The sequence below is a fragment of the Miscanthus floridulus genome, chromosome 5, assembly GCF_019320115.1.
Source record: "Miscanthus floridulus cultivar M001 chromosome 5, ASM1932011v1, whole genome shotgun sequence".
NCBI lineage: Eukaryota > Viridiplantae > Streptophyta > Magnoliopsida > Poales > Poaceae > Miscanthus > Miscanthus floridulus.
The window spans coordinates 60,664,502-60,688,171 of NC_089584.1; the positions used below are offsets into that span (position 1 = coordinate 60,664,502).

At 43.5% G+C, this 23,670-nt stretch overlaps 1 pseudogene; it reads left to right on the forward strand.

Moving 5' to 3' along the window:
• LOC136452233 (putative ABC transporter C family member 15) overlaps positions 1-23,670 on the forward strand; it is a 32,270-nt pseudogene that overhangs the window by 5,565 nt on the left and 3,035 nt on the right.

Below are 23,670 nucleotides of genomic sequence, written 5' to 3' on the forward strand. Positions count from 1 at the left end.
TCTGATCTGTGCGAGATGAATGGTGTATTGACCAAAGGAGGAAAGAAATATTTCATGACTTTTATTGATGATAGCACTAGATTTTGCTATGTGTACTTGCTAAAAACAAAGGATGAAGCAATGCATTATTTTAAAATCTATAAAGCTGAAGTAGAGAACCAATTGGAAAGAAAAATCAAACGGTTGAGGTCTGATCGTGGGGGAGAATACTTTTCACATGAGTTTGATTCATTCTACGAGGAACATGGAATTATTCATGAGAGGACGCCTGCATACTCCCCCAAATCCAATGGGATTGCCGAACGAAAGAATCGCACTCTAACTGATTTGGTTAACGCCATGTTAGACACTGCGGGACTTTCCAACGAATGGTGGGGTGAGGCTATATTGACGGCATGTCATGTCCTGAATAGAGTTCCTACAAAGAATAAATAAGTAACACCATTCGAGGAATGGGAAAAGAAAAGGTTGACTCTCTCATACCTATGTACTTGGGGATGCTTGGCCAAGGTAAATGTGCCAATCGTCAAAAAGCGCAAACTTGGACCAAAAACTGTAGATTGTGTGTTCCTCGGTTACGCTTTACACAGCGTCGGCTATAGATTCCTAGTTGTAAGCTCTGGAGTACCTGACATGCGTGTCGGTGCAGTGATTGAGTCCAGAGATGCTACATTCTTTGAGAATGAATTTCCTATGAGAGGAAATGTACCTAGCACATCTAGTCAAAAACCTATTGATTCCCCCATGGCGCCAACAGAACATCTTGAACAAACATGTGTTGAGAATCCTGAGGAGGATAATAGTGGAGCTACTCGAAAGAGTAAGAGACAGAGGACTGTAAAGTCTTTTGGTGATGATTTCACTATATACCTCGTGGATGACACTCCAAGCACCATTGCTGAGGCATTTTCCTCTCCCGACGCCGACTACTGGAAGGAAGCAGTGCGAAGTGAGATGGATTCAGTTATGACCAATGGAACTTGGGAGATTGTTGATCGCCCTTATGGGTGCAAGCCTGTAGGATGTAAATGGGTGTTCAAAAAAAAGCTTAGGCCTGATGGTACGATTGAAAAGTACAAGGCAAGGCTTGTGGCTAAGGGTTATACCCAGAAAGAAGGCGAGGACTTCTTTGATACTTATTCACCAGTGGCCCGATTGACCACAATCCAAGTACTGCTTGCCCTGGCTGCGTCTCATGGTCTTTTTGTTCATCAGATGGATGTTAAGACAGCTTTCCTAAATGGAGAGCTAGATGAGGAGATCTACATGGATCAGCCTGATGGTTTTGTAGTAGAAGGTCAAGAAGGAAAGGTGTGTAAATTATTGAAGTCTTTATATGGCCTAAAACAAGCACCTAAGCAATGGCATGAAAAGTTTGATAAAACTATGACATCTGCTGGCTTTGTTGCGAATGAAGCCGACAAATGTGTGTACTACCGCTATGGTGGGAGAGAAGGAGTAATCCTGTGCTTGTATGTGGATGACATACTAATCTTTGGGACAAGCCTCAATGTGATTGAGGAAGTCAAGGACTTTCTGTCAAAGAGCTTTGACATGAAGGATTTGGGAGTGGCTGATGTGATACTAAACATCAAACTACTAAAGGGATAAAATGGTGGGGTAACACTTGTACAAACTCACTATGTGGAAAAGGTACTGAGTCGCTTTGGTTATAGTGACTGCAAGCCTATGTCCACTCCCTATGATCCAAGCGTGATCCTGAGAAAGAATCGAAGAATAATGAGGGATCAGTTGAGATACTCCCAAATCATCGGCTCGCTAATGTACTTGGCTAGTGCAACGAGGCCTAACATCTCATTTGCTGTGAGCAAATTAAGTCGGTTTGTTTCAAATCCAGGAGATGATCACTGGCGTGCTCTTGAAAGAGTATTGCGCTATCTAAAGGGAATGTCGAGCTTTGGCATTCACTATACTGGGTACCCGAAGGTACTCGAGGGCTATTGTGATGCAAATTGGATATCTGATGCTGATGAGTTAAAAGCCACAAGTGGATATACATTCACACTTGGAGGTGGCGCTGTTTCCTGGAAGTCTTGCAAGCAGACCATCTTAACGAGGTCAACAATGGAAGCAGAACTTGCAGCACTTGATACCGCTACTGTTGAGGCTGAATGGCTCCGTGAGCTCCTTATGGATTTGCCAGTGGTTGAAAAACATGTGCCCGCAATTTCTATGAACTATGATAACCAAACAGTAATTATCAAGGTAAACAGTTCAAAGGACAACATAAAGACCACTAGGCATGTAAAGCAGCGTTAAAATCTGTCAGAAAATTGAGAAACTTCGGAGTAATAGCATTGGACTATGTCCATACGTCTAAAAATCTAGCAGATCAATTTACTAAGGGACTATCGCGTAATGTGATAGATAGTGCATCAAGTGAGATGGGACTGAGACCCACATGAAGTTCTATCGTAGTGGCAACCTGTCCTATATGATCGGAGATCCCGTGAATTAGGATGGTGAAACAAGCTATGGGTAGACTAAGGGAAGAGACCCTTTTAATAAAGGTCAATCTCTTGAGTAATGCACTTCTCTTCCTATCTGTATGGCAGGTTGGTAAATACCTCAATGTGATTTGAGTGGCTTAATGAGAAGCAAAGATGTCGGCCTACATGGCATCTTAAAGGAACACACCTATGTGAGTTCGATTACCAGTCACAATCTATGAGATTTGGGTGATCTCTAGATACTCATGAATAGGCCAGGAGTATGACTTATATGCTCCAACCAGAGAGGATGCTATAGGCAGCCTAGTATCAGTAAAGGAATCGAGTGAACCTCACTTTGTACAAAACTGTCAATTCAAGGCATAGTCCATTGGTCAGTTATAAATGAGTGTAAACTGCTTTTCTAGATGGATGTTCAACTTAACTGTCTCCATCGAAACACTGGTATATCAAACAAGCTCAGAACTGAAGACATTAACTATGGACTTCTGAGTTTGGTGGGAATTGTTAGATTAAATTGGGCCAGGCCCATTATTTATTCTAATTAATCAAATAAACTTCAAAGGCCCATAATTATTGTTAAGTGGAAAAGTGATTAGTACCACATGGGAAATTCACTAAAAAGGTTCTCAACTTAAATAGTGAGTCTTAGGACTCTCACATAGACAAGTTGAGAGGGAGAACCGGGAGGCCACACGCGCGCGCCGCCGCCACCGAAACCCTAGCCGCCGCAGCCAACTCCCAACGCCCAACCACCCTGTCTAGGTTCATTCCCCCGATAGGGCCTAACGGACAGATGGGGAACGACACGGCTATAAGGAGGGGGTGCCCCTACCCCCGTCCGAAAGGGGATAGACCCGACTCTTCCTCTTCCTCCTCTCCGCAACATTTGAGCGCTGAGCTGTTCGTCTGCATCTCCGACCGGAGTTCCCTGCGCGCATAGGGAGCTTCGGTAGCAGGCCTCCGGAACTTCCCCCGTCAAGCGTACCTGCACGGGTAGGCGGGGAATCAAGTTTTTGGGGAGCGCCGACTTCCCGGCGTAACTGCTGCCCCGTCTCCGCTTCTGCAGTTTCCTGTTCGGGGGCTTCTGCTTCCTGACGGGAGAATCCCGTGCTACTGCTCCGACACCGCACCTGCAGGAGCTTCCCGTGCCACTACTCCAACACCGCACCTGCAGGAGTCTCCCGGTGCGACCTCCTCTGTAACATGGTGGACACGAGGAGGACTGGTGGCCGCACCAACACCACCGACGGAGAAGATGGTGGCTCATTGTTCGCGGGTACCGGCAGTCCCACCCTAGGGTATAAATCTAATCTCACTGTGCGTTATTGTTCATATGCTATTCTGTTAGCGTTGTTAGCGTACTTGGTTGCTATACTGTTAAATACTATCTGCAGTAGTGGTGGTGGTACTGTTACTATTGTTTAAGTCGTTTTTATGGATTAATATAAGTCGTAAATTGACCAAATGTTCAACAGTATATAGCTTACGGGGCAAGAAGCCTCCCTTAGAGATACTGGAGTCCCAATACACTTTATTTCTTAATTAAAAAATCTTCTAGTCATGTTCGTGTGTCTACAATTAGTAAGAACATGTATTTACAGAAAAGGGCAATTCTAATTTATGCTAATGACTCGTTACTTATAGTTCATGAAAGATGGAAGAATTGTTCAATCCGGAAAGTATGATAATTTAATAGCAGACAAAGATGGTGAGTTCTCAAAGCAAATGGATGCGCATAATAAGTCCCTTAGTCAGGTCAACCCTGCAAAAGTTCAGGGCTTGGGCACCAACAAAAAAATACAAGAAGCAAATGGAGCACACAGAGATAGAGCCAGATCACACTGTGCTAGGAAGGGAAAGTGAGGAAGAGCGTGAATCTGGAAGGGTCAAATGGGGTATCTACCGAAAGTTTGTTACCTCAGCCTACAGGGGAGCCCTCATTCCCGTAATTCTTGTATGCCAAGTCCTTTTCCAGGCATTGCAGATATGTAGCAACTATTGGATTGCATGGGCATCAGATAGGAAAGAACTAGTAAGCAGAGAGAAGATGATTGGTATTTTTGTGCTGTTGTCATCAGGAAGCTCAGTATTTATATTGGGGAGAGCTTTCGTCCTATCAGCAATTGCAATCGAAACTGCACAGCAACTCTTCTTAGGCATGATAAAAATTATATTCCGAGCACCAATTAATTTCTTTGATTCCACTCCATCAAGTCGAATCCTAAATAGGGTGAGCACCAGCATACTACCACCTGGATGTAACATCATAACAAATACTCTCCTTCCAGTTAGTCCTTACAGTTCAGCTTTTCTGTTTTTCAGGCATCAACAGATCAAAGCACAGTTGACATAGACATTCCTTACAGGCTAGCAGGGCTGATATTTGCACTAATTCAGCTCCTCAGTATCGTTTTCATTATGTCCCAAATTGCTTGGCCCATACTATTTTTATTCATAGTAATAATTTCCATATCCACTTGTTATCAGGTAAATCTTCATGCATTATTGATGACATTTGCGGATTTGAGGCATATAAAATGAGTAATACACTAATCTGTAAATTTATGTAGAGCTATTACATCAGTTCAGCGAGAGAGTTAGCGAGGTTGGTTGGCATTAAAAAGGCTCCAATTCTCCACCATTTTTCTGAGACCATATCAGGGGCTGCAACAATTAGATGCTTTAATCAGGGAGTACATTTTTTAAGAAAGAGCCTTACACTAATAGACGACTACTCCCGCATCACTTTCCACAATGCAGCAACGATTGAATGGTTGTGTGTGCAAGGAAAATGGACCCTAGACCCATTTATTTTGGATGTTGGTGTTTGATGATTAACACAACTAAATTGGATTAATGAATTTGCAAGTGATTGTTTTGTAGTCCAACAGGGTGCAAGACGTGACTTGGACGAAGGCGACGTGATGATCCGATGATAAACACCTTAAGCAAGACCCTAGGAGCACAAGAGAAGACCCAAGATATCAAGCAAAGTCCAAGCACAAAGATAGGAACTAAGCCGGACGCAAGATCGCGATGAAACGAGCTCACAGAGGTGACCGGACGCTGGAAGGTGATTGACCTCCGATCAGTGACTCGGCTACAGCAGGCATCAGCAGCAGCGACCGGACGCTGTTCATCATCTCGGCAACACGTTCAGTATTGACCGGACGCTGGCGACAAATCGACCGGACGTAGGACTACAGCGTCCGATCGAGTATAGAAAGGTTCCAGAGCGGCGAAATTGCGACCGAACGTATCCGATGGCATGTGACCGGACGTCAGCAGCATCCGATCAGTTGATCGTGGCTCTAACGGTCGGGACGACCGGACGCGTCCAATCAGGATGACCTGAGTGTCCGGTCAGTAGTAGAAAAGCGAGATTTCGTCCCCAATGGCTACTTTCTCAGTGGGGCTTATAAATAGACCCCCAACCGGCCATTTGAAGGGTGTGGAGCTGAGAAAACATACCAAGGGTGTTGATACACCATTTTAGTGATCTCCACTTGCATAGTGCTTAGTGATTCATTAGGTGATTAGCGTAGGTGCTTTGCGAAGTGCTTAGCTTGATTAAACTACCGCTTATGCGCTTGCTCTAGGTTTAGACCTAGTGTTTAGTGAGGTTTGCATATCTCTTACCACTCGGTGCTTGCATGCACCATTGTTGTACATCGGAGGGGCTTGTAGTCTTGCGAGATCACACCAACCGTGTTTGTGGTGTGGCCGCCACCATGTACTTGTCGATGTTTGACCACCGATAGCCTGCCACGGGGGTACCCGGGGCAGTATGTTCGGACTTTGGTGTATGCAGAACTCGACGGTTAACGCAAGAGACAGTCGATTTATCCTGGTTCGGACCCTCGATCTTTGATCGAGTAATAGACCTATGTCCAGTCGGTGTTAGCCTTTGCGTTGGATTTATTGTAAAGTGTTGTGTTGTACAATTGTTCTCTCCTTTCCGTCTCTAGGAACCCTGCCCTCCTTTATATAGCCAGGAGGTTAGAATCCTAGTCAGTTTACAATGAGTGTTCCTAGTAGGATTACAGAATAATACTACTACTAAGATTATATGGGAAGAATCCTGATTAGACTAGATCTTCTTCTTTCCTTATGGGGTATCCCATGGGTCCCGCACCGACAAGCCCCCGAGCACTTTATGGTTGAGCCCTGGAAACCTCGTCTTGTTCCTTCAGGTCTTGTCGAGCAGGAACAAGTGTCGTCCGAGTGCTTTCTTGAGCGAAACCGTGTAGCGCTTTGTGAGATCTTTGCGTGGTCTGTACCTTTTTTTGAAGAAAAAGTACTCCCATTTGGGTGTAGCCCTCGAGCCTCTTGCTATTTGGCACAAGAAGCTGTAGGGTCTTCTCTTGAAATCACTCTAATTCTTCATCGAAGGGCTCCTGAGCATATACCCAGGTTCTTTGCAAAAAGAGCTCGGATATAGCTATGTCCGGGTTCTTTTTGTCATGTGGCCTTGAAGTGGTCTGTCTTGAAGAAGTCTTCTGAGTGATGTGCGCTTTTTTGAAGGAAAAAGTGCACTCACTGAGTGTAGCCCCCGAGCCTCTTGCTATTTGGAATAAAAAGTTGGAGGGTCTTGAATCTTATGTTGTTCAAAAGAGCTGAAAACCTCTCCTGTTGCAGCCCCCGAACGTATATCTGGGTTCTTTTATTCAAAAAGAACTCGGGTGCAGGGTCTTAGCATATTTTCTGGTAGTCTGCTGTTGTCAAATGTGGTTGTATGGTAGTGGTTGAGTGTAAATATTGTTTGCTCACGAGTTGTATAGTGTTGGTATATCCTTTCGAATATGCTCGTCCTTGAGTACTGTTCCTTCATGCATGAGTCATCTTTCATTGAATTCTGTCTTTTTACTGTGTCCTTTGTTAGGTTTGTTCCATTGGTGCTCCTAGTCTATGTGCACCGCTTCTTTGGTCTATAAATACCTTTCTGGTGTGCTGTTTTGATTCATCGAGCACTTTGTTGCGTGGTCTGAAATCTCCATAGTCATGAATATGATAGTTACTAAAGTAGAGCAGCCCCCGGGCGTATTTTGTAGTTCTTGTGTATCTTGCTGTAGCTGGAGGGAGTCTTGTGATAGGGATTAGAGGTAGTCTAATCCCGCAGTAGCATTGTACTTGGAAGTACATGGCGGTAGTTGGAGGGAGTCATGTGATGTGGGATGTGATCCTTCATCTGGCAGTTCTGGGTTGATCGTCGTCGCCTACCCTGAGACTGTCCGGTGCAGATCAACACCATATCCAGCATCACATCAGACTTGGGTAGACAGATGCCTGCCGGCCTTCTTTGCTCCATGTTGTCTCGCCGTGCTGCTGATTTCCGCCTTGGATGCACTGCGTTAGTCCTTTGAAGAAAACAGTGTAGCCAAGGGCGGTTTGTCCTACCGAGTAGCAATTTGGAACACATAGTCATTCTAGAGCCTAGCCGTGTCCGGGTTCCTCTTTGCTACTTTGCTTGTCATAGTACCGAGTTCGTTGGGTCTTGTAAGATGTGTAATCTTCTATTTTTTTTGAAACCATTTATAATGGAAAGAATCTTATCTTCTGAGCTATCATTCTTTATTCTGCTGATGTCCCGGTTGTCTATGAGATTCCTGAGTTCTTTCTATAAGGACTGGGTTGTTGCGTCCCTTGTGAGGTAACCCTTTATTGCTTCATGGCTGATGAGTTCTTTTTGTAGTAATGTGATAACTCTACCATGGTGCTAGATGGATAAGTCTGAAATCTGCTCGTTGAACTGTACCGTTGTGTGGATTTGTGACGTACGTCATTTTAGCTATGTCAGTAAATGGACCATTGCGTCTCCATGCCGTGTTAAAAGCGGGCCTGGTGGGCCACGTTTGTACTGGTGTAAAATCTATTTAAGGGCCTTTCCTCTTCTTCTTCCTTACTGCCCTAATTTTCCTTTGAAACCCTAGTCTTCAAACTTCCACCACCGCCATTGTCGCCGTCATCTGAGCGCTGTCGTCTGAGCCTTCTTGACTCTTAGTGCCCCATTGCTTTTGCTAGTATATGGGTAGGAAGAAGTCGGTGAGTAAGTCCTAGGGACCTTTGTCGATGAGGAAGCATCGCTCTCCATCATTGAAAATCAAGAATTTATGGCCATGAGGGCTGCTCAGAAGGTCTAGCCAGCTCCGACTACGACTGAGGACCAGTTGCGCGAGCTCGTGAGTGATGGTCTACTCTAGAGCAAGGAATTTGCTGATTAGAGAGCTCCAGGCGAGCATCGGGTCCCTGCTCCAAGTCCTGGTGAGATTATTCTTTTTGTCTCCTTTATCCATGCTGGTCTCTGTCTTCCTGCTTCTGCCTTTCTTCATAGATTTCTCAACTATTTTAGGATTAGCCTAAACCATCTTGCTCCCAATGCTGTCCTTCATCTTTCCTTTTTCGTTCATCTTTGTGAAACTTTCCTTGGAATTCCTCCTTCTCTTTCTCTCTTTCGTTACTTCTTTTGCCTGAAGCCCCAACCCCACCGCGATGACACCAATGTTCTTGGTGGCTGCGGGATTTAGTTTCACCAGGGTCTTAAGAGCAAATTCTTTGACTATGACCTGGTTGATTCTGTGAGGGATTGGTGTGCTGACTGGTTTTATGCCACCAACTTGATTCCTCCTCTTTCCATTCATTCTGGATCTGGTCCCTTGGTTAATGACCATTGGGAAAAGAATCCTGTGATGGCGGCTGAGCTCCAGATGATCAAGCTGTTTCTTGAGAGGATTTGCACTCTGAAACAGCAAGGCTTGACCGGCTTTGGGATTATTTCTAGTTTTCTTCGCCACCGAGTTTAACCTTTGAAGGAGCGAGAACATTATGGTTTTGAGTACTCTAGGGTGGAGGACCCTTCTCATATGGTCCCTGCCCTTGAGTTGACTGATGAGGAGGTGCTCGAGCATCTTCAGAAGATGCTGAAAGGAGTAAGCATCGTCCCGCTTGCTGTCCTTGAGTACAGTGCTAACAACCCGCCCCCTGCTGTGAGTTGTTCTTTTCTTATGTGGGTACTTTTGAATGTCTTTTGTCGTATCCACTTTTTGCTTAATCTTCCTTGTCTTGTTGTTTTACTCTTGTAGGAATTGGGGCGTAATTTCGCTGATCCAATTCCCCTTGATGATTTCCCTACAAATGTGGAGGCTGGGGGTAGTCTAGCTAGGGCATCCTTGACCAGTAAGTTTTAGACCACCACAATATTTCCTGGTGTTTCTTCCGCAATCCTTGATGTATATGTAGAGTATGTTCCTCATCCAGTTCCTCGAGCTCCTTGTACTTTTGGAAAGAGGGGGCGAGTGGATAGTTCTTCTTCTGCTCCATCTGCTGCCAAGAAGTCTCGCCAGTCGAGTACTCGTCCAGGTACTCTAGTTGTAGCTAGCATGCTCTTAGGTGAGCATATTAATATGCCCTGTCCTTTTGTTGTTTGTTTTTATCTTTGACCGAGTACTTTTGTTCTTTTTCAGCTGGTGCTATGGTGGCCTTGGTCGAGAGTGAGGAAGAAGAGGATGATGATGCTGCCCTCGTTACCCGTCGGTGAGTTCTTTTCTTGTTTCCCTATTGTTGAACCCCTCTTTTTGTTTTGACTTTGGTCTTATTCTCTTGTAGTAAGCGGTCATCGGGTTCGAGTTCTTCTAGGGCTCCAGTACCGGCCGCGCCACTCTCATCGTAGGGTGGCAGTGATGTTTTTGCCGCTGTGGTTCCCCCTGCAAGGTCTTCTTTTGGTTTTATGAGGAAGAAGATATCTGAGTGAGTGAATTCTGGTTTTATTTCTTTGCTTCTGTTCTCCTTTTTTCTTATTCTTATCGATGAGTTTCCTTGTCAACTTTTAGGCCTTCGTCTTCCCTAAACCCTCAGTTGACTTCTTGTCAGCCCTCTGGTGCATCCTTGTGTACTGAGTCTTAGGACTCAGAACACATGGTCATCGAGGTGGCTTTAAGGGGGACAGAGTATGAAGCCGCTGAATTGGTGACTCCTGAGGTGACCATGGCCATGGCGGCAGATTCAACTGAGGGGTTGGCCATGGCTTCCCAGGAGATTGCCCTAGTTGTGCCTTCTTTGCATCGGCCGGCTTCTCCCTCTCCCCTTCTTGCTTCTGGTGGTCCACTTTTGGCTGATGACGTGGTGCATCAATTTGATGCCACTCATCAATTGTCAGAGCTAGCCGCCACCTGGGGAAGCTTGTCGACCCTTATGACTTCTTTCGGAGAAAAGCTTCAGGTAAGTTTTTCTAAAGTTCTTTCTTTGGATGTTCATTTTCCTTCTGTCCTTATGTCTTGTTTTTCTCTCTCTTTTGGCTCAGTCTTTTTCTCATGATCATACCGGCTTCTTTTTCTCGTCTGAAACCGAGAAAAAGTTGTCTTCTGAGGTGAGTACCCTAAAGGCAGAGCTTGACCTCTATCGGGCCGAGTTGGAGACCGAGCATCAGATGCATCAGAAGGAGGAGAAGGCTCTCCGTGCCCAGGTAGTTGAGGCAGAAAAGTAGAGGGATGCAGCTGCCCAGGAGGCCTTGAAAAATGTGGAGGCCATGAAGAAAGAGTGCCATGGTATTACGAGTTCTTTTTCGTTTCCTTTTGTATTCAAATTTGTCTTTCTGCCGACTTGTCTTTTGTTGCCTGATCTAGCTCTCCGAGTTGAAAAGCAGAAGCTCTCAGAGGGTATTGAGGAGATGAAGACACTTGTTCGTACTAACCATAATAAGGCCGAGGAGGTAATTACTTGAGCTGAAGAAGAACTCGCGCTTGCTAAGTTGATTAGACATGGAGCTGACAGGGATCTTGTGTAGGCCCAAAAGACCGTTGAAGACTTGACTAGCAAGTTGGCAATGGCTACTGAGAACTGGAATGCTTTATGGAAGTCTTTTCGGTCAGTAGCCAACCTTCTTCGGACTCTAGCAGATGATGGTCATTCTTGGGCTCAGTTTATTCCCCAAGTGCCAACCCGCTTCCAGGAGTTTGTGAAGAGGTGTGCCCATCTGTGTACCAGGAATGTTCTTGCCCAGGTCCAAGTTCTTTCTCCAGAGTTTCCTTTGTCCAAGGTTGCTGATGAAGCCGAGAGTCAAGAGTCTCTGGATGCTGTTGAGAAGTTGGAGCCTGAGGTCGAATATTTAGCCAGGAAGATTGTAGATAATCTTAACATTGATATTTCTTCTCCTGATGACAATGCTTGATGTAATCGACCTTTGTATTCCAGCTTCTGTAATAGAACACTATACTTGAAGATTGAATGGAGATTCTTTATTTTTTGTTGATGTCTTCTTTGTCTGTATTTCTTTGTCTTGTAAACAACCCGGTTTAGGTAAATCATTGTCTTGACAAACTTTCTTGATCTGCCGAATGCTTGTCTAGCTTTCGTTTGTGCCTTGTAAACAACTCGGTATAGATCGTTGTGCTTTTCTGGCTTTGTCTTGACAAACTTTCTTGATCTACCGAGTGCTTTTCTGGCTTTCGTTTGTGCCTTGTAAACAACTCGGTATAGATCGTTGTGCTTTTCAATCTTTGTGTTCTTGTTAGTACTAAAAAGATTTAGGACACCTTCATCATCTTCTTTTTGGCTTAACTCGGAATGTGGTCAGCATCTGGTCCTTTTCCTAGTTGCAAAAACATCCTAGGATTGACAAGCCCTCGAGTACTTCATGGTTGAGTTCTAGAAGTCTCGTCTTGTTCCTTCATGTCCTACCGAGTAGGTACAAGCATTGTCTGAGCGCTTTCCTAAGTGAGTGTAGCCCCCGAGCCTCTTGCTATTTGGAACAAGGAGCTAGAGGGTCTTGTCTTGAAATTGATCTGATTTATGCTTAGGTTTAGTTTTAGTTGTTTTGCTTTTTGGTTCAGGTGTTAGCTTATTAGCTACCCTCATCAGTGGGCTCAAGCGTTTTTTTGGCTCTTTTGCTCTCAGTCGGTATGCTTAGGCGTATTTTCAGCCATTTTGCTTTTTGGTTTGGGTGTTCGCTTATTAGCTACCCTCATCGGTGGGCTCAAGCATCTTTTTAGCTCTTTTGCTCTCGGCCGGTATGCTCAGGCGTCTTTTCAGCCATTTTGCTTTTTGGTTCATGTGTTCGCTTATTAGCTACCCTCATCGACGGGCTCAAGCATCTTTTCAGCTCTTTTGCTCTTGGCCGGTATGCTCAGGCGTCTTTTTAGCCATTTTGCTTTTTGGTTTAGGTGTTCGCTTATTAGCTACCCTCATTGGTGGGCTCAAGCATCTTTTTAGCTCTTTTGCTCTGGGCTGGTATGCTCAGGCGTCTTTTCAGCCATTTTGCTTTTTGGTTCGGGTGTTAGCTTATTAGCTACCCTCATCGGCAGGCTCAAGCATCTTTTCACCTTTTTTTTGCTCTTGGCCGGTATGCTCATTGTAAACAACTCGAGGAAAGCCATAATAAGACATATGTTTGTCGAGAGAGAACCATCTTTATTGATCATGAATATTGATAGGTCATAATAGTACATATATTGTTGATGAGCGCTATCTTTATTGATCATGAACATTGATCTCTTGTGGCTTGTATATATATTTTCCCTTGAGTTGTTTTCATGCGTAGAATCTTCTTAGCTGGCTGATGTGCCATGTATTGTTGACTTCCTTTCCATCTTCAGTTACCAACCTATATGTGCCTGGTCCGGTGACTTTTTTTATGATAAAAGGACCTTCCCATGGACTAAGTAGTTTATGGCGTCCGTCAGTTTTTTGTATTCTTCTTAGTACTAGGTCTCCGACTTGTAGTGATCAAGGCTGGGTATTCTTGTTGTAGTGGCGTCTTAGTCCTTGGAGGTATCTTGCTGATTGAAGGGTAGCATTTACTCTGACTTCTTCTGTACTGTCGAGTTCTAATCTTCGGGTGTGTTCTGCTTCTCCTTCGTCATATTGTTCTATCCTTAGTGACGTCCAGATCAAGTCGGCAGGTAGTACGGCTTCTGATCCATAAACTAGGAAGAAAGGTGAGTATCTGGTGGCTCTGCTTATTTGAGTTCATAGCCTCCATACGACCTTGGGTAATTCTTCAATCCATTTTGATCCATAGTCCACTAGTTCTTCATACAATCTTGGTTTTAATCCGGCTAGTATGAGTCCATTAGCCCTTTCTACCTGTTCGTTGGCCTCTAGATGTGCGACTGATGCGTAATCTATGCTGAAGCCGTAGTCCTATGACCAACTTTAGAATTCAGTGGCTGTGAAGGGAGAACCCAAATCTGTGATGATTCGATTGGGCATGCCGAAGCGGTGCAAAATGTCTTGGATGAACTCTACTGCTTTGGCTGCGCTGTATTTTGCGAGTGGTTTGTATTCAATCCACTTGGTGAACTTGTCAATTGCTACGAAGATGTACTCAAAACCGCCTTTCGCTTTCTTGAGAGGTCCTACTTGATCCAACCCCCAACAGGAGAAAGGCCAAGCGGGTGGGATGTAGATGAGATTGTGAGCTGGCACATGAGCTTGTCTTGCAAACATTTGACAACCTTTGCATCTTCTGACAAGTTCTTCTATGTCTTTCAAAGCGGTTGGCTAGTAGAATCCGGTGCGGAATGCTTTGCCGACTAGTGTTCTTGAAGTGACGTGATTTCCACAGCAACCTGAGTGTATTTCGTCTAGGATCTCTTTGCCCTCTTCAAATGAGATACATTTTAGGAGTACTCCTGATGATGCGGCTCTTCTGTAGAGCTTGTCTCCCACTAGGATGTAGTTCTTGCTTCTGCGAACAACTCGGGTAGCTTCCTCTTTTTCCGCTGGCAACTTATTCTCTTTGATGTAATCAATAAAAATCTAGGTCCATGAAGTGGTGATTACCAAAATCTGGGTGCCTTTAGCTAGGATTTTAGGGGTTATCTCATCGGGTTGTTTGATAGAGGGAGCTGATAACTCCTCTATGAATACACCGGGTGGGACCTTTGCCCTGTCCGATCCAAGCTTGGCGAGAACGTCTGCCACAATATTAGAATCGCGTAGGACATGTAGAATTTCTAATCCTTGAAAATGTTTTTCAAGCTTTCGTATTTTAGCACAGTAAGCGCCCATGTTTTCTTTGGTACAGTCCCAATCTTTGTTGACTTGATTGATGACTACTGCTGAATCGCCGTATATGAGTAAACGCTTGATTTCGAGGGTAATTGCCACTCGTAGCCCGTGGATGAGGGCTTTGTATTCTGCTTCATTATTTGTAGCTTGCCATAATATCTGAAGGACGTACTTGAGTTGTTTTTTGTCTGGAGAAATTAGGAGAACGCCTGCACTGGCTCTGCCTAGCTTGAGTGATCCATCAAAGTACATCTTCTAATGATCAAGGATGGTATTTGACATAGGTTGTTGAATTTCTGTCCACTCGGTAACAAAATCGGCCAGGGCTTGAGATTTAATTGCCTTCCGTGGGGTGAAATCGATATTGAGAGCACTGAGTTCAACTGCCCACTTAGATATGCGCCTTGTTGCATCTCTATTGTGCAGGATGTCTCCAAGTGGGAAATCTATCACCACGGTGATCTTGTGGCTTTCAAAATAGTGACGAAGCTTGCATGAAGTGATCAGGAGGGCGTAGAGTAATTTTTGCACATGCGGGTACCAGATTTTTGATTCTGATAGTACTTCGCTGATGTAGTATATGGGGCGTTGTACTTTATATACACGCCCTTCTTCTTCTCTTTCTATGACAATCGTTGTGCTGATCACAGTAGAAGTTGCCGTAATGTACAGCATCATGTCTTCGTATTTCTTTGGAGGTGTGAGAATGGGTGAGGAGGTGAGGTATGCCTTGAGCTTCTTGAAGGCTTCATTGGCTTCTTCTGTCCACTCGAACTTGTCTGTTTTCTTTAGCAATTTAAAGAAAGGTAACCCTTTTTCGCCCATTCTTGATATGAAACGATTGAGGGCCACCATGCAGCCTGTTAGTTTCTTCACATCTTTGACACTTCGAGGAGGGCCCATCTCTGTTATGGCTTGAATTTGCTTGGCGCTTGCTTCGATTCCGCGATGATTGACTAAGAATCCGAGTAGTTGTCCTGAAGGAACTCCAAATACACACTTGTTTGGGTTCAATTTCCACCTCCATCTTTTCAGATTTTGAAGGTTTGCTTTAAGTCTTCAATTAGTGTATCTGGGTTCTTTGTCTTTACTACTACGTCATCCATGTATGCCTCTACGTTTTCCTCGATTTGATCACCAAGGCATGTTTGGATAGCTCTTTGGTAAGTGCCACCAGCATTCTTGAGTCCAAATGACATTGTTTTGTAGCAGTAGGCGCCGAACGGAGTGATGAAAGATGTCTTGCTCTGGTCTTATTCCTTTAACGCGATCTGGTGATATCCTAAATAGTAATCAAGGAAGGATAATAGGGCAGATCCTACTGTTGAATCAACTATCTGGTCAATGCGTGGTAGCCCGAACGGATCTTTCGAGCAGTGTTTGTTGAGATCTATGTAGTCGACACACATGCGCCACTTGTCCATATTCTTTTTCTGTACTAGAACTGGTTTTGCTAGCCAATCTAGATGGAGGATTTCTCTGATGAATCCGGCTGCCATTAGTTTTGTGATTTCTTTTTTAATTGCTGCCTTCTTGTCGGGTGAGAATCGTCGTAGTCATTGCTTTATAGGCTTGGAGCCTTCATTGATATTAATTCTTTGCTCAGCCAACTCTCTTGGAACCCCTGGCATGTCAGCCGGCTTCCAAGCGAAGATATCTTTGTTGTCTCGAAGAAAGTTGGTGAGCGTGAGTTCCTATTTTGCCGAGTGGTGGGCGCTGATGGTTACCGTTTTGGAGGGATCACCGGTGCCCAGGTCGATTTGCTTGACGTCGGCTTCTTTTGGTGGTGCTAGGATGCTAGGTTTTTTGGCCGGTATTACTAGCTCTTCTGGGCTCATTTCTGCTGCAATAGTGGCTATTTCTTTTCTTTCGTCGGTGGCATGTGCTTTTGCTGCAATTTGGATTGCCTGAACATCGCAATCAAAAGCACGCTTCAAATCACTCTAAAGAGAAAGGACACTGTTAGGCCCTAGCATCTTAAGCAACAGGTACAGATAATGCGGTATCGCCATGAATTTTGCTAGTGCTGGGTGCCCGAGGATTGTGTGATATGATGAATCGAAGTCCACAACTTCAAACTTGATGAACTCTGTACGGTAGTTCGAGGGAGTCCCAAAAGTAACCGGTAGAGTGATTTGTCCAAGTGGCATTGCTGCCTTGCTGGGTACTATGCCATAAAAAGGCATGCTTGTTGGTGTAATCATCTCGACGAGTTGTAGTCCCATCATCCTTAGAGTTTCTGAAAAAATGATGTTGAGTCTGGCTTCCCCGTCGATTAGTACTTTCGTGACAATCATACCGGCAATAGTTGGATCTAGAACCAGTGGGTAATGGCCTGCGTTTCCCACGCTAGTCCATTGGTCTTCTCTTGAAAATTGGATTGGATATTGTGACCAATTGAGATATCTTGGTGTAGCCGGTTCTGCTGCCATGATGGTTCGTAACGCTAGCTTTTCTTGATGTTTTCTTCTAGAATCTAGAACCCCGGTAAAGATTACTACTACTGTCCCCCTAGATTTTTGGAATCCCTTGTCTTCGTGGTTGTCTTCTTCTTTTTTCTGATTACCTTCTTTGGTATTCTCCTTACTATCTTTTCTTGTGTATCAATCTTTGAAGGTGTAGCAATCTCCGATGGTGTGATTTACTTTGGGGTGCAAGATGCAATGCATATTTTCAATGTTGTCATACCTTCTGGGCTTGGAAATTTTCCTTGATTTGTCAGTCACTGCTACAGTGTTGTCTGGTCCACATTTTCTTTCTTGATGCCTGTTGTTTCGATGATTTTGCTTGTCCGGGATGTCTCGGTTGTTTCTATCCGGGAATCTTTCTCATGTCTTTTCCTCTATGGTAATCATCTTTTCCACTGTTTGTCTAAATTCTTCATTGTTTCTTGGGTTTTCTTTGCAGAAGTCTTGAAATTACCACCTAGCCATGATTCCATGAGAGAAAGCTTCGATTACTTCTCGTTGGGTGATGTCGTGTACTTGAGCTCGTAGTTCGCCAAATCGTCGATAGTAATTTCTGAGACTTTCACCTCCTTTCTGCTTGAGTCCTTTTAACTCTATGTGGGTGATTGGGTGTGTAATGATACCCGTGAAATTTTCACAGAAAGTTGTTTGCAAGTCCTCCTAATTTCTGATTGATCCTGGATTCAATTTGTCAAACCATTGAAGGGGCATGGTTTCCAGGGCCATGGGAAAGAACAAGGTCTTGATGTCATCATCTCCTCCGGCCAATTCAATTGATTGCGAGTAAATCCTGAGCCACTGCCTTGGTTTGGTCTTGCCATCATACTTGGAGTGGTTGGATGGCTTGAACTTGTGAGGCAGTCATATTGAAGCAAGTCTGTTTGCAAAACATGGGAATCTATTGTGCGTTCTAGCTTCTGTGTATTCTGATTCAGCGCCCCTTCTTGCCAACTGTTGTCTTGGTGAGAGTAGTTTTGTGTGGCTATCCGAGTAGGTGCTTTGCTTCTGGCCTTTCTTGGTTGTTCGACTCGATCATTTTGACTATGATTTCTTCTACTTTCTCTGTTGTGACTTCCACTTGGTCCAAGTCTCTCAAAAGCAGACTTCCTTTGATTTTGATCTTCCTGCTCATGAGATGTTGACCTATCAGGTAGTCTTGAGCGGGCCCTTTCGTCGTGTGTCCTTAGGACTGTTGATCGGAGGAAGTCCCAGAGCTGTTCTTGTTTTTCATTGGGATGTGAAGTCGCCTTGAGTTCTTCTAGTGCTTCTTGGATCTTATCATAGGGTGTATTCACCGCTCGTCCTTCTTCGACCTCTCGCTCTGATTTTCTTCTATTGTACTCGGCTAGGTCTGACTCATATTTGATCCAAGCTTCCTTGCGTTGCTTAGCATGGCGTTGACGTCCTTGTTTCAATTTGTTCTTTCTCTCTCTAGCTTACCTCTGACTTTCGGTCTCACCATCGTGCCCCTAGGTAAATGGTGATATGTTGGATTCAGATTCATCTGAAGACCTGACGTCAGGCGCTTCTGAGGGGACCAATGGTGATCGAGGATGGCGAATCATGAATACTTCTCGAGCATGAGTTGTTCTATCATCAGCGTTGGTTTCCGTACTGTCAGAGTTATTGATAACTTCAGTAGAGGCTTTAGGGTCACAGATCGAGTCTCCTTCTTGGTAGGGTAGAGCTATTGTCATTGTTGTGTCAACTAGCCGGGTACTGCTATCCTCAGGAATAGAACCTGGCCAGTGAATGATGTAGTCTTGAGATGTTACGGTTAGTACGAGACCTTTTTGAGCTCCTATCAGTGGTATTCTAAGCACTGGATTAAGAGATCTTTCGAGCTGTGCCTGATAAGGCGTTGCCATGTTGCCGAGACCGAATGGAAAAAGACCCGTCTTCTTTAGAGTACTCTGAGTGTACTTCGAGTTATATTCTCGATAGGTTGATGTCGTGTCCCAAAGCCTTATTGGAATAGAACTCAGTTTCCCAAAAGAACTCGGATAAGACTCTGTCTCGGATGCGGAGCCTAAGTTTGAATCGGTTGCGTGAAGCCACGAAATCTGAGTTGGATCAGACATCGTGAGCTGCATGAATCTTCTAGTAAGTTGATCTGTCGTTGTCGCCGAAATGGAAAAGTCCTGATGATGATCTGAATCTTTGAGGAGACAGCCTTGGAGCTTGCCATCGTCGCCTACCTCACAGATCCACGAACCGAAGATGAAGGTTGATCCCTTCAAGAAGATCATGTTGTCGAGGTCCATCGAGCTCTCGGATGCAAAGTCATCGAAGGCCCCTACCTGGCGTGCCAGCTGTCGATGTTTGACCACCGATAGCCTGCCAAGGGGGTACCCGGGGCAGTATGTTTGGACTTCGGCGTATGCAGAACTCGACGGTTAACGCAAGAGACAGTCGATTTATCCTGGTTCAGACCCTCGATCTTTGATCGAGTAATAGCCCTAAGTCCAGTCGGCGTTAGCCTTTGCGTTGGATTGATTGTAAAGTGTTGTGTTGTATAATTGTTCTCTCCTTCTCATCTCTAGGAACCCTGCCCTCCTTTATATAGTCAGGAGGTCAAAATCCTAGTTGGTTTTACAATGAGTGTTCCTAGTAGGATTATAGAATAATACTACTACTAAGATTACATGGGAAGAATCCTGGTTAGACTAGATCTTCTTTCCTTGCGGGGTATCCCGTGGGTCCTGCACCGATAGTACCGAAGGGAAAAAAGCCCGCGACGGTTCGGCTGGAAGCTTGATAGTGAAGATGGCGGAGAGCGGTTCAGGAGAGGCTTGTTGGAAACCACACTAGAGACTCACTTGCACGTGGGGAAGGTCCGGGGCTATCCACGGAGTTACTAGACCGAGAGCTTGGCCCTTGCGAGGGGCTCCAACGAGGACTAGGGGAAGCTTGCGCGATTCTTGATACCTCGGTAAAAATACTAGAGTCATCGATGTGAGTTTGTATATCTCTACCTTACTCTTTAGCTTTCGTATTTACATTGTTAGCATAACTCCTTTTACGATAGAGATAGCAACACACTAGCAAAGCCGTAGTTGCATATTTAGATAGTTTATCTTTTGCATAGGTTTTGCTAAGGTTAGAAAAAGATGCCATAGCTTAGAAGCAGAATTTTAAATTACCTAATTCACCCTCCTCTTAGGCATCACGGTCCCTTTCAATTGGTATCAGAGCCGGTTGGCTCAATTTAGACCTTTGGCTTCATCGCCGTTGAGCCAACACTATTTAGAGTGGTTGGAATGGATACCTCTAGGCCTCCACACTTTGATGGCACTAACTTTTACTATAAAGCTAGAATGGATTGTCACCTTGAGGCAGTAGATTTGGGTGTTTGGAGAGTCACTCGTGACGGGATGAAACCTATTAAGAATCCCGATAAACCCACAAAGAGTGAAGAAAAGGAAATTCATTTTAATGCAAGAGCTAAAAATTGCTTGTTTGAATCTTTTAGCATGGATATTTTTAACCAAGTGTTCACTTTAAATATGGCACATGAAATTTGGTTAAAACTTCAAGAGCTCCATGACGGCACAACTCATGTCCGTGAGCAAAAATATTATCTAACTAAATAAAATTATGATTCCTTTAAAATGAATGATGATGAGCTTGTTCGTGATATGTATTCTTGTTTGAATCTAATTATCAAGGAGCTCTATTTAATAGGATTAACAAAGCTAGATGACGCGGACATCGTGAGGAAGATCATCTCCGTGCTACCATAAAAGAAATATGCAAGCATTATCACCATCCTTCATAACATGGAGGATTTGAGCACCATGACCTCGGCCATAGTCATTGGCAAGATAGTGGCATTTGAAATGTCACGCAAGATAGGTCAAGAAGAAGCTTCTTCATCAAGCAAAGGCAAAGCTCTTGCATGTAGTGAGAAAAAGAAGATGAAGGGCAAGCAAGTTGAGATAAGTTCAAGCTCAAGCTCCTCAAGTGAAGATGAAGAAGAAGAAGAAGAAGAAGAAGAAGAAGAAGAAGAAGAAGAAGAAGAAGAAGAAGAAGAAGAAGAAGAAGAAGAAGAAGATGATGATGATGATTCAAGTGATGATGATCAATCTTCCTTCTCCACCTCCGACCTTGATGAAGAATCAATCAAACTTATCAACAAGGTGGAGAAGATGATCCAAAGGCTCAATGTCAAGGGTGTGCCTATCCAAATTCAAGATTTCATCTTCACAAATCAAAGAAATGAGCAAAGAAAGAAATGATGCTATGGATGTGGTGAGTTGAGACACTTTTTGGAAGTTTGTCCAAACAAGTCCACACCCAAGACAAAGAAGAAGACATGCAAGGACAAAGCCCTCACATCAATAAGGTCATGGAACGATTCTTTAAGTGAAGAAGAATACCATCACAAGAGGCGAGGGCACAAGCACTCATCATCAAGCACCTCACGTGTGTGCCTTATGGCACGAGGAAACAAAAAGTCTATCCCTAGTGATAGTGACAATAATAGTGATAGTGATGATAAGCTACCTTCTTATGATGAAATTGTGCAAGAAAATCTTAACTTTGCTAAAGTTTGCACTAGTCAACAAAAGAAGCTTGAAAAATTAAAAAAAAAACTAGATAGCTCACAACAAGCTTATGCTACTTTGCTTGAACAATATGAAACTTTTGCCAATCTTAATATAGAGCTATCTACTAAAATTAAGCAACTTGAGACTAGTGCAAATACAAATAAATGCACAATCAATGATGAGCAACTTGCAAAGAAAAATAAAAAATTAAAGAAAAAGTTAGCTAGCTCACAAGATGCTTATAAAAGTTTGCTTGCTAAAATGGAAACTATGTGCAAACATTATGATGAGCTAACTAATAAAGTTGCTAATCTTGAAGCCATCAGTACTACCCCCACTGAGGCACCTAAAAAGAAAAGTTCTATCTTTAACATACCTAAAAAGGATGCCTCTACTTCTTGTAATGATTTATATTTAGACTCACCCTTGTGCAACCAAGTTTGTGTTGAGAAAGTTGTTGTAGATACATGCACACAAGAGGTTGCAATAGAGAATGAGCAACTCAAGCAAGAAGTGGCTCGCCTCACCAAGGACTTGACTCAAGTGAAAGATAAGACAAAGCAAGCCCAACTTAATCAAGATAACACCGTCAAGGGAGTGAAGAAGCTTGATAAAGGACAAACCGTGATTTGCTACGTATGCCACAAGAAAGACCACAAGTCCTATGAGTGCAAGGTGAAGAATGGGGGAGGAGCAAAGAAGAAAGAGAAAAAGCAAACAAGCAAGCTCTTCAACACCTACACCAACAAGATGGACAAAAATGCCTCCACACCTTATCTCTTGAAGAAGAAAAAAAATGATAAGGTGGTGGTCATCAAGCTGAACAAGCAAGCCAACATTGGAGCCAAACATATTTGGGTTCCAAAAGAAATCATTTCAAACATAAAGAGCACCAAGAAGGTTCGGATCCCGAAAGGGAAGTGAGAAGTCCAATGGATTTTGGGGAATTTGAAGACTTGGCAAAGTATGAGTGCATTTCATGGGGTGCATCACATTGGATCAAGTTAATTGCCAAGTGGGTTAGTGAATACTATGGACCCAAATTCCCCTTTCCATGTTAGGTAACTAGATTTAAGTTCCTACAAGTAGTATCTTTTAGCATCTAGTTTATTTTCATGCCTAGGTTTGCATTTGCATGTTTAATGTTTTGTCTTGCATACGCTAGGTATATCTTATGGTAGGCTTGCTCGGTTTTATTCTTAACCCTTGGAGCAAACCTACATGGTTTAAATTGTTTAGGAATATGGCACATAGTTTGTTTTACAATTGTTCATCTAATATGTGCCAAAGTCCAAATTGTAGATAATTTCTCCCGAATATCACCTCAAAAATGATTCTCACATTCATGTGATGTCATCTTTCAAGTAGTATTTTTTATTCTAAAATCAATGTGCATGTCTCCTACAAGTATTTCATGCTTGTGTGTACAAATTTAGGGGGAGGTTACTCTATAAGTTGGATGCTTTGAGACTAACACATTTTTAAGCTTATCATGTGTGTAGTAGTCTCATTGCAAGGAAAATGGAGTCCCCGGAGTTAAGCATCATACTTCAAATATCCACCACCTATTGTAAGTGGTAGAAATCAAATTGGTTTCCACATGTGGTATTTCTAAACCAATATCATCATGTTGATTTCATTTTGATATTTATATGCTTTCTCCATGCATTATATAGATTAAATTCCCATGAGCAATAATTTGCCAATCATGCATGTGCTATGCCTTCCACCATATGTATGCATATATTTAGGGGGAGCCTAGTCCATGTAATGTGAGAGTCAAATTTTATGACCTATTCCACTCCACATACAAAGGATCACAAAGTTTGACCCTCCCTTGTGCTACTAATGTCTTTCTTTTCGGTGTTTGATTCCAAAGGGGGAGAATCTAGAGGACCAAAAGCCCGATCATAATAATTTACAAGTGGTAATGTCTACAAGTGGTAATGGTCCGAGAAAGGGAGGATAGTTGATTATGGATTAGCCTATGTAATGAGGGAGAATTTGTAGGACCTAAAAGCAAGGCTTAAATCTATAATGCCACATGGGGATATTTGCAAAGACAAGATAAGTTTTCAAAGATATTTACATGTAGTACCTTTTAGCCTTACAATTGGTATCTCCATTTGGTATCTTTTAGTCTTACAAGTGGTACCTTTTAGTATCATATAACCT